The 18,398-nt window shown below is 41.0% G+C and overlaps 1 pseudogene; it reads right to left on the bottom strand.

Moving 5' to 3' along the window:
* Positions 1 to 750: 750 nt before the first annotated feature.
* On the bottom strand, positions 751 to 13,067 carry LOC124606405 (annotated as a pseudogene).
* Positions 13,068 to 18,398: the final 5,331 nt, after the last annotated feature.

The following is an 18,398-nucleotide window of genomic DNA, read 5'->3' as shown; positions in this document are numbered from 1 at the left end:
ACTGGTAACACATCTCAGATATGGCAATGTTACAATACTTATTTTGGATATCAAATTTCTTCGTTTTCTTTTTAAATAATTACTCTCCAGCTAAATTCTTTTTCTTTAGATTACTTTAAACTCGAATCACTATGCAGTTAATCATAGTTTTTTACCCCTTTTGGCATAATTCAAGTCATTCACTTGCTGTCGAGCACTTGGAAAGACTATTGTTTAATGTTTTTAACACTAAATGAACTGGCCCATATATATATATATAATTCCTTAACAATTCATCTCTCTCTCTCTTCTTTTTCTGCATCCTTTGTGTCCTATAGTTGTCCACCAGCTTAGCTGGGTGGTAATGTGCTCACCTCCCATGTAAGCATGCCCAGGTTCGATTCCTGATTGGAGATTTTCTCCACTCGGTGACTGGATATTGTGTTGTCCTCATCATCATTTCATCCTCATCACCGGCGCTCAAGTCGCCCAATATGGTGTCGAATGAAGTAAGACTTGCACTTGGCAACCGAAGTTCCCTGGATGAGGCCTCCTGGCCAGCGATGTCATTATCTCATTTCATTTCATTTCCTTACAAAATACGTCTGGAAAAGAATCACGAGTCATCAAGACCTGCTGGAAGGTGGTGGCAATCTTCCTCTTCCCTGGGAGGATGGAGGACGCAGAGGCTCATCCTCGGCCGACAATGCGGCAGCTCGGGGGTGGCAGTGACTCGGAGACGCTGGGGGTCGTGTGGAGGTGGGCCCTGGCCTAGATATGGTGCTTCATGTGCAGTGCCAGGTGGTCAGAGCGCGAGAAGCAGCGGTTGCAGTGGCGGTACTTGAACGGCTTGGCACCTATTTGCTTCTGGTAGTGCTGTGTCAGCTCGTCTGAGCAGGTGAACCTCCACCCGCAGCCCTCCCATGAGCACTTGTATGGCTTCTCACCTGTATCTGTCTACTGGTGCAACTTGAGGGAGGTATGAACTCTTTGTGTAGACCTTCTTGTAGCCTGTGAACTGGCCTTGGAGTCGAGCGAGTCATCATGCTGTCATGCTGATGTCGCAAGGGGAACTTGGGTGATGTGCGGTGCGTTTGGCACCACGCTGGATGGGAGGTGATGGTGTTGATGGTAATGGTGATTTGCCAGTTACACTGACACGCAGAACACCATCTGCCCATTGGAGGTGCTGCCAGCACTGGAAGTGGAGCTGGAATTGCTGGAGGAGTTGCCATGGCTGGACAGCGGCGTGAGTAACGGCTGCACCACCTCGTACAGCAGATCCTCGTCATCGTCGAGTGCGTCCGTGTCCAGGTCGCCGTCCGCGTCGCTGTCGCTGTCGCCGTCGACGTCCGCGTCGGCGGGGTACCTGCACAGGCCCTGGCGCACCAGCAGTGTGGCAGCGTGGCACACGAGCCGGCCACCTGCCAGCATCTTCTGCCACAACAGCTCTGCCTCCTTGTTGTCCACCTTATCTAGACCCTCCTCGATGTCAACATCCACATCCATGTCCAGCTCATCCAATGCCTCCTCGTTCTCGGACAGCGACCTGCCCAGTGCACCATGGTGGTCAGCCCACAGCATCAGAGGAAACTGCCATCTCGATCTGGCAGAGATATGTCCAATGTTGTTGTCATGGTGCCGACGGTGCTGCCGAGAGGTGGGTATGCTGAGAGCGCTGGATGTGGTCACAGATCTGGAGGTGGTGGTGGTGGTGGCGGCAGCAGTGGTAGTGTGGTGGAGGTTGTGCTCGGAGACTCCAGGCATGCTGGTGAAGGATATGGCTGAGGGGACAGCCAGCAGTGGGCTGGCGGCCGGTGTCCTGCTGACGGCAACGTTGGTGGCAGTGGGGGTGGTGGTGGCTGCAGGCACCACCAGCTGTGGGGGTGGTGGGGCTGGTGCGGTGCTGCCGAGGGCCACTGTGTGTGGGGCTCCTCCTTCAGGCAGCACTCTGTCTCTTAGCACGTCTGATTCCAGTAGTCCTCGAGAAAAGGTTGCGCCGAAAAGTATCCAGTGTTGTGGTCACGTTCTTGTTGTGACAAGTATTTAAGAAGAAATTAAAAGAATTTCTGAATGACAACTCCTTCTACTCCATAGAGGAATTTTTAGATATAAATTAAGAAAAAAAAGAAAAAAAAACAAAAATATTGAAAAAAAATAAAAAAATAAAAATAAAAAATAAAGAAAAACAAAAAAACACAAAAAAATAAAGTTGTTATATTAACTTAAGTATGTTGTTAAATTAACCTAATTATGTCATGTATTGGAAAATTCGACTCGTTCCACATCATTACGAAATATCGTATTCATGATCCATGGAACTAGTATTAATCTAATCTAATCTCTAATCTAATCTTATGACGAGATACTGTACAGAACATTTTACAAAATGTGTTTCAATAATGACGACGACAAGTTATACCTTGAGGAATGTGTCAACAGTATTAAAATGTCGTGATTAACCTAGGTTCCTAGGGTACAGAAAATGAATTTAGAACTTCGACGGCTGTCGATGAAATTCAAACTAGGTGAAAGCCTACGGTCAGAACTCCAGGGTACAGAACGGATTAAACTGGTTTACAGTGTTTTACCATCCGCAGAAGCGGACCAAAGATTCGCTGGCGCGGATACTGTGTAGATAGTGTGTAGATAGCATTTTCCATATCCTTGCAGACTACATACAGGGCAGTCAAACTGGATATTAAAATCACAGAACGTGATGTAGCTGACTTTGATATGCTGTTAGGACAAGTTAGGGTAGTGTGACCCCAAGTTTGCAGCCTCGAAAAGCCCTTGCTTCTTCAGTAATACGAAAAAAATTGCGAAAATTTTGGACATTTTGTTGTCTTATAACTATGCTTTTTCCGATTTTAAAGTATATCACATATGTAAGTCCAAGCGCAACACTATACTTCCAGTAGTTTCCTAATTAGGGAAGTTAAATATTGACCATTTTTTTTACCGAAAGTGAAATTTCTAAGTTCTGCTCTTGTTTTTGGCTAAATTTCGGCAATAACCGCTCCTCTTGCAAGAAAACTCATGAGAACTGAAGCTTTAGTAAATATTATTGGCTTTCAATTAAGCACAAAATGATGTCTCCAGGCCTAGTAGTTCTCTTTAAATCGTTCAGAAACAAAATGTCAGAAAATTGAATTTTTGAAGAACTTAGCCTAAACACTAACTCCTACCGAACTGTGGGCTTTCAACGAAAGAAAAATACATAACATCATGTTTAATGGTATAAAAGTATATTCAAATGCACTGATGTTATTAAAAACTCACACATTGCAGTAAATGAAAACTCTCCATATTTAGGTTTCCCTGAGGGTGCAGTTGTCTGCTATCATGTACCAGGACAGAAGGAGATCGCTGGGGTGCTGTGTCCATTTCTGGCTGCTCGTCTGAATGTGGAAGATCGTTGGGATTGTTCCATCCTTGTAGACCAGACTCGTAGCAACGTTTTGGTAAGTCGTTCGAGAGCAGTGATTACCCAAAACCGAGCACTTACGCCCATCTCTTGGCAGTTGCAACTTACATGAGAGCAATTTCAGAAGTTTTGGTGGGGCTGGTTCACATACTGTTGTTACTGGTAACAGACCAAGGGAGCTCTTCGACCAACCCAACTCTCTGGCATCCTTTGCTGCTCCTAACCATTCTCGCACTTGGTGGTATGTGCGATACGAATGGAGGGAAGTAGCTTCTTTCGTTGGGGGGGGGGGCAAACGGGTCAGGTCCACTGTTGTATCCTTGTCGCCACTGTGGCGCCCTCGTCGCCCCCGTAGAGGCTTATGTCAAAGAGGCAAGGGAGAGGTTGTTGTTATGGGTGGCTGATATCCTCGTTCTACAACACAAATGCACACGTAGATTAACACGGTTCTTTATTTATATAACTGAAAGTATTTACTTAACTGGAATAGAGCCCATGTGTTGTGGTACAAGCTTATCAGTAATAGTCCTTTGCAGACACTGTAGGAAATCTTGCTATTACACAAATCCGATCGTTATGCACTGATGTAGCCTGTGCTGAACTATGCCGCTCCATGAGTGAATGAGAGACGCCAACCTAGGATAGTACGTCGAGTCAGTGGCTGAGTTTGTGAGGCCACCAGTCAGCGGCGGCGGCCTAAATACCTGCTGTCCAGAGGGCGTTGGCAGCATGTTGCTTGTTGGTTTGTCTCTGGCCTCTCTCATGATAGGTGCGCTTGATCCAGTGGCTACTATAGATCTTCTCGCCGTATCTTTGCCGATCGGTGTGCTGGCGGCAGCTTTCACCAGCTCATCCACCTTCGCATTGGCTGCTGGTATTACGAACAGGTGGAACCAAAGGCATTTTGGATGGCGATCTATTTCTGCATCATCATGCATTGTAACTTGGTCTAACGCTTGTAAAAGCTGTGTTTTTCTAAGGAACAGATACCTGACTGACTGGCGTGTTCCTCTTCCCAGATGTGTGTCACGAAACTATAGGTGAGGAAGTGCAGTGTAGGCTGTGTAGAAAGAGTTCAACTCCCGGGGACAATTCTATTTGTCCTTGACCAAAAGAAGTGGTGAAAAGTTGAATGCCACTTGACTCACATCTGGTGTTTTCTGGACGAAAACATTCCGGACAGCCGATACTTCTGTTGCTGTCATAATTTCAATGCCCTCGAGTCCAAACGCAGAGCACAGATGTGGTCAAAGAGGCGTCTTTTATTGGAGTCGTTGGCTAACAGTTTCTGCTGGGGCATTTTGATGGTGGTTGAAGAGTCAAACACGATCTCGTTGCAAGCAAGGGCAGCGTCACGCCACAATCGTTCTCTAGTTTTAGTACTCCTGGGGGCCACATCCTCAGAGTATGCCTAAAACATCACTGAGACTTTCTTGCCAAAGTTGTTTGTTGTATAGTGTAATATCCACGCCTATATTTCATTCAGAATAATATTCATGCCAGCATTGTGTGTGGAATATGAATGAACATTAATCGTATTCTCGTGACTTTAATAAAAAGGACTTCACCGTTAATAAAATAATTATTGTCAGAGAAATAATTTAATATTTTGCAAAAAATTATATCTCAGACAATGCCCATGAAAAAATATAAAGAAAATCTCAATCTTTTGTTATTTATGATTCTTCTAGAAGAATCCTTCTTCTTGTTTGAACTGTTTTAGTGATAGGATGTGACTGATGTCTCGTAACACAGAGGTCTGTAAAAAACTGTTTGATGTTGCTAATTTAATATTTGAAAACTAGAGTTTATGTGTCATTGAAATGAATCTTCTTTGTTTGGAGTTTTATTTCATTGTAAATCTCGTCCTATATAAATATTAAGTTTTCTGTTCGGCTACAAAAGATCGCAGCTATTAGCGCTATTGATCTACAGGTCGGTTTATTGGTAAATACTGAATAATAACGGATTAACATTCAGAAATATTTTCAAATGTTAATGCATATACTGAAAGTACAAAAAGATTTAATATATATTATTTATTAGTAGTAAAACAGGGCCTGAAGTAGAATCGATACGTGATTGTCTTATGTTAGCCGCCATCTTAGTGAAATATTGCAGCGGCAGTTTTAAATTGATTTTCTATACAGACATAAATGTTCTTGGTCATAATAATTATGTACTGGTGGCCCAGAACCCACTCTGAGGTAACAAATTCCAGTTAGACTGTAAACACAGTGAACTTATATGAATGCAAACAGCATCTTACGTGATATACATTCGTATCTGCTGATGTATGAAGCCTGGTTATTTCAAAACAACTCTTATGAAATATTTCGACAGGAAAAAATACATTAGTGTTGTGTGAGTGTGGTACTGTGTGACAAAACTGTTCATTTTGCTTAAAGAAAAGTGTTGCCACCTCAAATAACAGTAGCGATAAATTCGATAAACTATCTGCAACTAGTAAAGAGACTATTATACAACAGCACTGAAAATTACAAAAAATCATTACTCTTGTTTAGTTCAGATTACTTACCACACATTTAGCTTGTTTACTGGTTACATATGATTATTTTGTGCATGAACTTAGTGCCATTTACACTGCTTGACAGACGACATTGCTACACGTTCCCAGGTGGAGATTTCTTTAACAAAATAACAATCATTAGCCGGGGAAATAAAATCTCATGTTGCATTAATAATAAGTAACTAGTTTTATTGTAATCTTGTTGAAATTGTACAATACGCAGTCAAACCATACATGCCACAATAGGTGATGTGGACAGCAACGGTTGCCCTTATCGAAACTTCTCGGTGCCAGATAGCCTTGAGGAGAAGTTATCTCCCATTCACCACTACAAGTGTTCTGTCACCAAGAGAGAGTCTTTGGGAAAGCGGATAGAAAGCGGAGCAGGAAGTTGTTTTTGGCCCCTTACACATCCCATCTTCGTTGACCCAGTGCCACTGGATAACAGACCAATTCGAATTTAAAATGAGCTATCAATTCGCTGTCCAACTGATCAGTGATGCACATTGTTTGAAAAATAGTAAATGGATCCACGTTAGCACTCTTGTTATGCACTTTGATAGAATTGGTAACTGTCGCCGGAGTTAACAGTTTGTCTTTTCTTCACAAACGAGAAACAAGCTGCCAATTTTTTTTTCCAATGCTTTTTTCTTGAGATGTTGTTGTGGTCTTCAGTCCTGAGACTGGTTTGATGCAGCTCTCCATGCTACTCTATCCTGTGCAAGCTTCTTCATCTCCCAGTACCTACTGCAACCTACATCCTTCTGAATCTGCTTAGTGTATTCATCTCTTGGTCTCCCTCTACGATTTTTACCCTCCACGGTGCCCTCCAATGCTAAATTTGTGATCCTTTGATGCCTCAAAACATGTCCTACCAACCGATCCCTTCTTCTAGTCAAGTTGTGCCACAAACTTCTCTTCTCCCCAATCCTATTCAATACCTCCTCACTAGTTACGTGATCTACCCACCTTATCTTCAGCATTCTTCTGTAGCACCACATTTCGAAAGCTTCTATTCTCTTCTTGTCCAAACTAGTTATCGTCCATGTTTCACTACCATACATGGCTACACTCCATACAAATACTTTCAGAAACGACTTCCTGACACTTAAATCTATACTCGATGTTAACAAATTTCTCTTCTTGAGAAACGCTTTCCTTGCCATTGCCAGTCTACATTTTATATCCTCTCTACTTCGACCATCATCGGTTATTTTACTCCCTAAATAGCAAAACTCCTTTACTACTTTAAGTGTCTTATTTCCTAATCTAATTCCCTCAGCATCACCCGACTTAATTTGACTACATTCCATTATCCTCGTTTTGCTTTTGTTGATGTTCATCTTATATCCTCCTTTCAAGACACTGTCCATTCCATCCAACTGCTCTTCCAAGTCCTTTGCTGTCTCTGACAGAATTACAATGTCATCGGCGAACCTCAAAGTTTTTACTTCTTCTCCATGAATTTTAATACCTACTCCGATTTTTTCTTTTGTTTCCTTTACTGCTTGCTCAATATACAGATTGAATAACATCGGGGAGAGGCTACAACCCTGCCTCACTCCTTTCCCAACCACTGCTTCCCTTTCATGCCCCTCGACTCTTATAACTGCCATCTGCTTTCTGTACAAATTGTAAATAGCCTTTCGCTCCCTGTATTTTACCCCTGCCACCTTCAGAATTTGAAAGAGAGTATTCCAGTTAACATTGTCAAAAGCTTTCTCTAAGTCTACAAATGCTAGAAACGTAGGTTTGCCTTTTCTTAATCTTTCTTCTAAGATAAGTCGTAAGGTCAGTATTGCCTCACGTGTTCCAACATTTCTACGGAATCCAAACTGATCTTCCCCGAGGTCGGCTTCTACCAGTTTTTCCATTCGTCTGTAAAGAATTCGCGTTAGTATTTTGCAGCTGTGACTTATTAAACTGATAGTTCGGTAATTTTCACATCTGTCAACACCTGCTTTCTTTGGGATTGGAATTATTATATTCTTCTTGCAGTCTGAGGGTATTTCGCCAGTCTCATACATCGTGCTCACCAGATGGTAGAGTTTTGTCAGGACTGGCTCTCCCGAGGCCATCAGTAGTTCTAATGGAATGTTGTCTACTCCCGGGGCCTTGTTTCGACTCAGGTCTTTCAGTGCTCTGTCAAAATCTTCACGCAGTATCTTATCTCCCATTTAGTCTTCATCTACATCCTCTTCCATTTCCATAATATTGTCCTCAAGTACATCGCCCTTGTATAAACCCTCTATATACTCCTTCCACCTTTCTGCCTTCCCTTCTTTGCTTAGAACTGGGTTGCCATCTGAGCTCTTGATATTCATACAAGTGGTTCTCTTCTTTCCAAAGGTCTCTTTAATTTTCCTGTAGGCAGTATCTATCTTACCCCTAGTGAGACAAGCCGCTACATCCTTACATTTGTCCTCTAGCCATCCCTGCTTAGCCATTTTGCACTTCCTGTCGATGTCATTTTTGAGACGTTTGTATTCCTTTTTGCCTGCTTCATTTACTGCATTTTTATATTTTCTCCTTTCATCAATTAAATTCAATATTTCTTCTGTTACCCAAGGACCTTGAGATAGGCGGCAATTTATTTCAGCCTGCTACGATTCCACTGCTGGCGGATGGTCTTTTGTCTGTAGATGTGGGATATCGCAGAGGTTTAGCGTGTACATCATTTCTCCATGTCTCCGCAATATCCTTTCTTTCAGGAGTGCTAGTTCTGCAAGGTTCGCAGAGCTTCTGTAAAATCTGGAAGGTAGGAGACGAGGTACTGGCAGAAGTAAAGTTGTGAGGGCGGGGCGTAAGTCGTGCTTGGGTAGCTCAGTTGGTAGAGCACTTGCCCGCGAAAGGAAAAGGTCCCGAGTTCGAGTCTCGGTCCGGCACACAGTTTTAATTTGCCAGGAAGTTTCATATCAGCGCACACTCCGCTGCAGAGTGAAAATCTCATTCTGGAATCATTTCTCCAGTCTACAGAGAAAGCGCGTTGCTGGATACACCACGAAGGTGTGTTAACCCTCACCGCCTCGTCATTGATCTCATTAAAATATGTTCGATCGTTAAATCTATCCACAGATCCCCTGACCAAAACTTACCCGATCTGTGAATCGTGATGTATTCTTTAATGGAAATAGTAACTTCCTATGTGACCATCCAGTGTTGTAGGTTAGTCATATCTTGTAACCATAGACGAGCATTTATAGCGTAAAAAATTGTCTGCTGAGAGAAAGAAAGGGAATATTTTGCTTATTGTATCCAGATGAAGCTCCCTATCCCCTCTGTCTGGATGAATCTTGTCATAAGTGCAATCATTCGATAATACTGAACACAGAGCTTGTTTATAGGGCCTTGTTTTTCCAGGTTTTCCTATGCGGTTTCGAATTTAGCACTAACAATATGGACAGTTTCATTCTCTCTGGCAAACAGGAGTAATAACCTATCAGTTCACGTAACGTTCTCTCAGTTACTGCTGGTTCCATCTCAGCTGAACCTCATTAAAAACAAATTAGCTAACACAAGATTTGTCAACACATAAGCTCTCACAGCCCTCGAATGTGCATGCGCATTGAGAATTTTCTCGACACTGTTCTCAGCTTATGTTGTAAGGAGCAACTCCTTAAGGCCATTAGCTACCATCGAGGCATGAAGGGGGTGAAAACTACTTAACCTCACCAACACGGTACTCAAATTGGAATGTTGGCAAAGCTCAAGAATGTCTTTGACTTTCAGGTACAGCGGTTGATAATATGATGCAAAACAGGTCTTTTGATCATGGGCTTTGGTTTTCGCACTGATCACAGGAAGAGATGTCAGTATGATATCATAATCTATGGGTGGAGTACAAATGAATGGGAGGAAAAAAATTGAGCATTTGAAATAAAGACCATTGGTCACTTGCTCCATGAACCCATCCCAGCCTGGAATAGCAGAGGTGTTGAAGGTTTTTCCAAAAAACCACTGCAAACCCGTGGCTACGGGCAGTTTGTTGCCATCAACTTACAGGCTTTCATTCGCATCAACGATTAGAATAGCAGACAATCCTGTATTTTTACTCATGTTTCACAGTTTGATTTGTAGGACAATATAAGAACTTATTCTGTCAGCAGGAACATTCCTCTCCAAACGAGGTATTGGTTTGTTCGGCAATACAGAGGGGTGCAATGATCATGATGCCACCCATTTCATGGAAGGTGTTTTCGCCCCATATGGTGCTGACATCCACATCAGCGTTGTCAAAGACGAACTGTATGAACGTCTCTTTTTTTAATCGATGGGGATATTTCTCCCCGCACAATAGCTGATCGTTCAAGAAGCATTGCTTCACTATAACTGAAGGAAAATGCCATTGCTGCACAGAGGTTAACAAGATGTTTCGACTAAATTTCCTGTGTAGGTAGGCACCTAGGCTAGTCTTCAGTGAGGAGAGGAAATAGCTTGGTCTCATGGCAGGAATGACTGAGACATTTCTTCTTCCATCCACCGAGAGAATGGCATTTGTGGTACATCGCGATGGTTTGAAGTAAGAGTTTGAGAGAGTCAGGAACGGCAGAAGCAGTTTCTCGCCAGGAATCGTCAGTTGGAGGATACTCCGTGGTGTTACGAACTTGAGAGCGATTGTCCTAGATTGTCTCTTCTGCGGATTTCATCACTCATCCGCTCTCCTGCAGGATTCATTCTTTACTTGTACCAGAATTGTCATACAGAATCTTTTGTCTAAAGTCTGTGAAACAAAGTACTATTTGATGACTGCGGCAGCGGACGACGTCTGCAATTGCGACCTTTTCGTCGTACCGTTACCTGAGGTGAGTTTTTAAGGTCTGACATCAAGCTCGTGGTCGCTTTTTACTTGATCAATGAGGTCATCCAAAGAGAACCATTCTTCCTGTTTTCAGCAATGTATGTGCAAACACACTGGAGTCCAGAATTAAAGCAACAAACCGTTATTTCCCCGTCCTGTGTCTAATTCACAATATAATCACACAAACTGTCAAACCGTACGATCTTGTTCTGCACGGAAGATGGCATTCTGGTCAACGGACAACCTGCCAACGATGACGTCAGGGCACCTATGAAACGAGGTACTGTTTGCCGGGTAGTCCCACATCCACAATCGCCGAGTACACGGTCATACATGGGGCACTATGGCACTGAGAAGATACCTATCAGACTCTCTGCGGTGGAGGATTATAGAAAGAACGGAAAAGGGACAGTCGGAAACTGATGTGGCCTGATGGCTTAGTGTGAATCGTTCTGTTGTTTCTCGGAAGTGGCGACCGTTTATAGAGACTGAAACTGTATCCCAAAGACAAGGGCAGGGCCGAACACGTGTTACGTCAGAAGAGACGGCCGTCATTTGGCTTTAAGGACACGATAGTACCGCCTTAGTACTGCACGGCAACTGCCATGTGAGCTCGCAGCACCCCCTGGACGCGTCGTGTCGAGACAAACGGAGAGCAGAAGGTTCGGCAGAGTGGCCATTATTGTCGGAGACCTGCTGTATTTCTACCTCTGACACGTCTTCACAGAAGGGAACGTCTAGAGTGGAGTTACCAATGGGCCATCTGGGCGGTCGAACAGTGGGCCAATGTTGTTTTCACATATGAGTCCCGATTTAGTCTGGAGAGCGATTCTCGAGCGATTCACATCTGGAGGGATCGTGGAACACGATTTTGGGACCCAAACATTGTGGAAAGAGACCGATATCGAGTAGAGCCCTTAATGGTGTGGTCAGGGACTATGTTTACCACTTGAACCCCTATTCATGAAATTATACAGATAAATCGGCAAGGTTTAACTGCTGTCACGTTTCTTGACGAGATCTTGGGACCTCATTTGCTGTTGTTGCGAGGTACTGTGGACCCAGACTTCGTATTGATGGACGATTGCGCTCAACCTTATCCAGCACAGGTGGTTGATGTTTTCTTGGAAATGGAAGACATCGCACGTATGGAGTGGCATGCCTGCTCTCCCGATTTGAATCCCATAGAGCATGTCTGGGATGCACTAGGGAGATAGCTTGCATCACGTCAGTATCCACCAACTACTCTCCAAGACTGTGAGCAGCTCTGCTGGAAGAATTGCCTCAACATGATACTGATGACATCATACACAGCATGCCGCATCATTGTGAGGCCTATATTGCTGCCAGAGGGGGTCACACCCCATACAGAACACGTTAACCAGTTGTCGAAATGTGTGTGCAAATCCGTTAAGTTGAAAAAAGCGAAGAACATTTCTTGTCTACCATTACGCATATTGCAGCTGTTTACTATCTGAATTCTTTGCAATGTTTCTAATTTACTATCACTCGCTTATACTGTTTTGTGGTAAAATAAAAGAAACCTTGCAAAATGTCCGTTTGTTGCTTTAATTTTGGACACCAGTGTATATTCCAAGTACTTCGCGATATTTGTTGGCTCTGAATAGTGTCTAAAATCTCATAGTTATTGGCATGATGTACAACTTTTTGTGACATAAAGAGTGGTACTTAGCATCAGCAACGACGAGGTCAGTTACAGATGCAACGCGATCTGTCATCTGGTGTCCCCATTCATCACATCGACGATTTGCCACTTCAAGAATCGTTTCCTTTGCATCTAATGGTTGCACATTCGTGACTCGGGCAATTTCTTTTAGTGCTTGAAAAATTCCTCAGTGATATCATCTCCACAGAGGAAACAAGTGTTTCGGAGGTCCATGGATCTTCTTGATAACCTCCAAGACGATGGTTCAGGAACTGTATCGCCTCCCTGACGAACAGTCACCTCAACATACTTCGAACCGCGTATCTCTTCCTGTACGCTAATTTCATCTAACGCTTGTAAAAACTGTTGATCCTCCTAAAGGCCACGCTTCACAATCAATTCAGTTAGCGAAAGTACACCCGTTTTTTCCCCACTGTTACTTGTCTTGACCTTCTTCAACTAATCTTCGACATATAAGACAAACTTTTGATGCAACTGACATTTCAGAAAACACGCTGAGAACTCACAGAGCACAGACCCGAATGCAACAGAAAAGTTAACAGAGCGAGAGGAAGGGGAACAAAATTTTAATAAGGAACCTTTTGTTGCGACACGTAGGACGGCATTACAAAAATATAAAGAGCGAGGACTTACTTTGTTTGTCCATACTTAACGTGGATCCACAAGAAGTTTAAATTTTTATAATATGTGCAATTAGTGTAAACGTATAATGCAGCCTTTACACACGATGCTATGCATTTCCTTTTCGTTGAAATCCCACAGTTTGCCATTAGAAGTGTTTAGGCTTATTTCTTCAAAAATTCAGTTTTCTGACATGTTGTTCTTGAACGATTACAAGTGCCGAAGACTTAATTTTGTGCTTAAATGAAAGCATTTTAAATTTACTATAATTTCAGTTCTCTAGACTTTTCTTGTAAGATGGGCGGTTATGCCGTTATTCAGCAGAAGTTAACATTTTCATGTTTGGCAAAAAATGGACAGTACTTGAAGTTACATATTTCGGAAACTAATGCACGTATAGAGCTGCAGTTGGACTTACATTGTTGCATACTTAACGTTCTCTTAAAGTGGTAATATGGCCTAATATTGGAAAACGCGTATTTATGAGTTATAAGGCAACAACTAAAAAGAGTCCCAACATTTTGTAGTTTTTCTCATGTTACTCAGGATCCATAGATTTTTAGGAGCTGCAAACCTTGATTCGCACGATTGTAACTGATCCTAACAACATACCAGAAAATCAGGACTACATCACGCTTTGTGATTTTAGCTTTTTTTACTTGTTTTGTAAATAAAACCACATTTTCTTGTTGCAACTTAATTTTATTTTTCTCAGGCGTGCCGTGCCTATTTCTTGCTTTGAGACATCATCAGTGGGATCTATAACGATACAGTTTTGTTATTTTTAGATTATCAAACAGCTCACGTCGCGATATTTTGTTTAAATAAGTAATTACTTTATTTACAAAGCAAGTATTTCTGTGCTTGCTGCGGAAGATGGCCACGCAAACTTGTTATCCTTTTTTGTATACGTTTTGACTGTCCTAATAGTAGTTACATCCCATTTCTCGTAGTCTGTATCTCATAATAACTTTGGCGACACTGAAGTCTTTACGAATTTTAACCATTTCACTATCGTGTAACTGATGTTTCAAAAATCTATCCTATACTGATTAACATAAAGGAGTGTGTTTCTGCGATAAGAATACGTATACCCACGTTTATATTACGTACTGTTCATGTATGTCAGCTTCAGTAACACCTACTCTGATTGCGAACAATTTTATTCAAGTTTAAAATATCAGTATTTTCCCGTAGAAAAACCTGTTTTCATATTTCTCTTTTCTATTTATCTGTTCATTTGCGTCGTTAATATTTAACAAATATTTCTAACCTTGGCTTGCAGCCCTCGACTGCATAAACGTAGCAGTACTTACTTCGTTATACTCCTAACATTAGTTTGAAGAAGCAGCAAATGAGATGGCAGGAAAGAAAGCACCATACAAGAAGAGAGACCTATTTGTAAAAAGAAGAACAGCAAGTCAAGCTCAAGGGATGAGAATACCAACACGTGGAGTACGGCACTCAACCCGAAAAAAGAAACCACAACCGAGGGACCAGGATTTTTGGTGGGATCAGCAGTGGTTTCACAGACGAAAGCAGTTAACAAAGTGAGTCATCAAGTGGATGAACAGGTATGTGACTATCATAACACATATGATCACAGTGCATCAAGATTAAAGACTTTAACGGAACCTACAACTTCAAGTATAAAGTCAAATTGCTCTCAGAGGAATACAGACAGAGACAAACTACTTACTTTTCTACAAGTTAACATATGTTGCATTAGAAATAAAATTTTAGAATTAGAACATTTATGTAACACTGAGCATGTAGATGTTATATGTGTATTTGAGCACTGGTTAACACAAGAACAAGTAAATATGTTCATTCCCCAAGGGTATGTTGTGGGAGACATGATATGTAGAAAACAGAGAAAGAATGGTGGGGCGCGAATTTTTGTCAAAGAAGGAATAATGTTTTCCAGAATTGATGTATCTACATACTCCTCAGAGCTAGATGGGGAGTTTAGTTGTGTAAAACTAATGAATGAAAATATAGTGGTAGTTAGTCTATATAGGTCGCCAGATGGTGATGTAAATTTGTTTATTGAAAAATGTGAATTAATAATTTAAAAAATATTGAAGAGTAAAACGAGAATTGCCGTATGTGGTGATTTCAACATAGAAATGGTAAACACACAGAAACCAGTTGCTGGGACATTTTTGATTATGCTAAGATCATTAGACCTCTATTGTACAAATAACTGTGCCACACATAAGAATGCCTGTATAGACAATATTATTGTGAATTTCCATAGGGAGGATTTTACAGTTAGACTTGCAGGAAGTGGACTTGCAGACCATGAGCCACTACTCCTTACACTCTGTAAGAGACAGCCAGTTAAAACTGAAGAATCTAAAACAGTAGTGGTACGAAGACAGAAGGAAGAGTACATAAATATGTTTGTTGATAGATTAGGAAGTGCAGATTGGGACTTTATATATAACTGTCAATCTGGAAAAAGGGAAGCTGAAATTAGCTTTGGTAACTTCTTTAAAAAGTACACAGATTTATAGTATTCTTGCTCACCAGTAAAAAAAATTAGGTATCCAAATGAAATGAAAAAGAAAAGTCTGAACTGGTTCACACAAGGGCTAGTAGAAATTAGAGGAAACTTGCATATGCTGTACCAGATGCATAAACAAGCCTCTGACCAAGGGGCAGAACAGAGTGTGAACATTAATAGGTCATATCTGAAATGCAAAAAATACTATAAAGCTAAACTTCTTCTGGCAAAAAAGAAAGAGCTCCCAATAAATGCAAGGCAGCCTGGCAAATAATAAAACAAGAGAATACACCGAAACGCACAGAAACAGCTCTGCTTGATCCTGAAGAATTAAATGAGTACTTTTTAAACTCAGTTAAAGAAATCAGTAACAGTATCAAAGCAACAAATTCATCTGCAATGACTTGTTGGAACACCACTGCCTGTTAACCTGGCATTTCAATGGAGGACTGTCACACCTGCTGATGATATAAAAGCTGTATCCAAATTTTCAGGTTCTGCAAGTATGGACTGTTATTTGCTACCAAATAACATAATTAAAAAAAACAATAGACACAATCGCTAAACCATTAGCTTATATTTTTAATAAATGTGTAGAATTTGGAGTTTTTCCGGATGCACTCAAGGTATCAAAAGTTGTCCCAGTTTTAAAAAAAGGAGACAAACATCTCCCCCAAAGCTACAGACCAGTCTCCATTGTTCCAATATTCTCAAAGGTAATTGAGGCGCTGATACACACACGAATATGCAACTTCTTTGAAAAACACAATATCCTATGTAACAATCAGTTTGGCTTTCGAAAGGGGAAGAACACAACAAGGGCCATCTTGGAAATCATTGACCAAACCTTAACAGCTTTTGAAAATAATAACATGGTATCACTGGTATTATGTGACCTAAGCAAAGCTTTCGATTGCATTCCTGTTGACATACTACTGGGGAAACTAGAGTTTTATGGGGTGAGAGGGAACACTTTATCTGTGATAAATTCTTATTTAAGTAACCGAAAACAATTCGTTTCAGTCAGAAATTTAAATTCTTCCATCATGGAAATCAGCACAGGTGTACCACAAGGGTCTATCCTTGGACCCTTCTTCTTCATTGTCGCTATTAATGATTTACCTAAAAATATAGCTCACCCTGTTGTGTGTTATGCTGACGATACAACACTACTTACCACACATCAGAACATTTCAGATCTGAATAACCTAACAAAAGAAACACTAGATAAGACCCTGGACTGGTTTGCAGCCAATAAGATCCTATGCAACCCTGACAAAACACAACAACTTCTAATGGGAACATCAAATGAAGTAGGCAATAAGTCGGTAAAACTCTTAGGCATTCACATTGACTCAAAACTATATTGGGAGGAACATGTCAATCATGTATGTGAAAAAATATCTTGGGTGGAATACCTTCTCTTGAAACTAAGGGAGGTAGTGAGCTTGGAGTACCTCAGGGTGACATACTTTGGGCTATTCCAGTCACATACTTCATATGGTCTGATTATATGGGGGCACTCTCCTCACATCAAAAACATATTGAAATTACAAAAAAAAGTCATAGGTATCATATGTAAAAGAGGTCATAGGGTGCACTGTCGTCCTCTTTTTTCCAGACTCAGAATACTTCAGTTATAAATCTATACATCTATGTGTCTGTACTCTATATTAAAAATAATATTTCAGAACGTATTGCCAGAAGGGAAATACACAAACACAACACCAGGGCTAACGGTAATTTAGACATACCGCGCCACAGATTAGCGAGAACGGGAAATTCCCACTAAGTTAACCCACTCCAAATGTTCGATAAACTGCCAGTTCATGTTCGGTCTATGGATACAAATTCTTTTAAAATTAAGCGGTACAGCTGGCTGTCAGATCATCCATTCTATGACATTAAAGAATTCTTTGAGATGCCTGAGGAGAATATAAGCATTTAAAAGTTGTCTGTAGTTAAACATATTATTTTGTGCTGTGGTTAATCGTGTGTAATTACAAAGTTTATACTATAAACAATAAAATACCATATTATATTACATTATAAGATAGCTTGTTGCGTTAACTTTTAAAAGCTGTCCTTTGTAATTTGGTACACTGCCATGCTTCAAATGTATTCTATAATGCATTGACAGAAGTTTATTTTATTATTCTGTATGTACTAGTACATCTTGTATGACGAAGCCAATATCATTGTAAAATGATCTACTTCGTTATACTCCTAACATTAGTGACTAAAACTCAGATTAGCTACGTAATGAAAGCTCCCAAACTACTATCGTAATACTTAAATAATAATATAGCAAACACAAAAACTAAATGACGTTGACATCTGACGTTATTTCACAATGCGCCAGTTACTACTACATTAAACTAAGAGGGTACCATAAATAATTTCCTACCTGCTTTGCACGTATTACATGAAGATCACAAAGGGATGAACCGCTGAAATATTCCCAAAGTCACCGGGGATTTCTTCGCTATTGGCTGCTCATCAGAATATGTTTTTTTCTCTCTCGAGCTATCTTATCATCTACAGCGGACTTCACGTCTAAAAAATCGTGTCACATCGAGTGAGCTGGAACCTATTACCTTATGCGCGAGTGGCGTCAACTATTTCATTCGCCGAAGATATTAATTTAGATAATGTTAACGATGAGCAAACACGCAAGAAATCGAAGGCTTCGAAAAAATGTAATATAGCCATAGATATTTATTCTCACATCGAAAAAAAAAAAAGGATACCTAGTCTTCAGCTGAAGAAATTTAGCGGAAATTGACCTCCTTTAAATTATCATAGATTTTCCTCAAAATATGCGTCAACTACTTAGTTGTGTTACAC

This window comes from Schistocerca americana, chromosome 3, assembly GCF_021461395.2.
Source record: "Schistocerca americana isolate TAMUIC-IGC-003095 chromosome 3, iqSchAmer2.1, whole genome shotgun sequence".
Classification (NCBI taxonomy): domain Eukaryota; kingdom Metazoa; phylum Arthropoda; class Insecta; order Orthoptera; family Acrididae; genus Schistocerca; species Schistocerca americana.
Note: the sequence above shows the minus strand (reverse complement) of the source record. Positions and strands in the feature narration are given on the sequence as shown.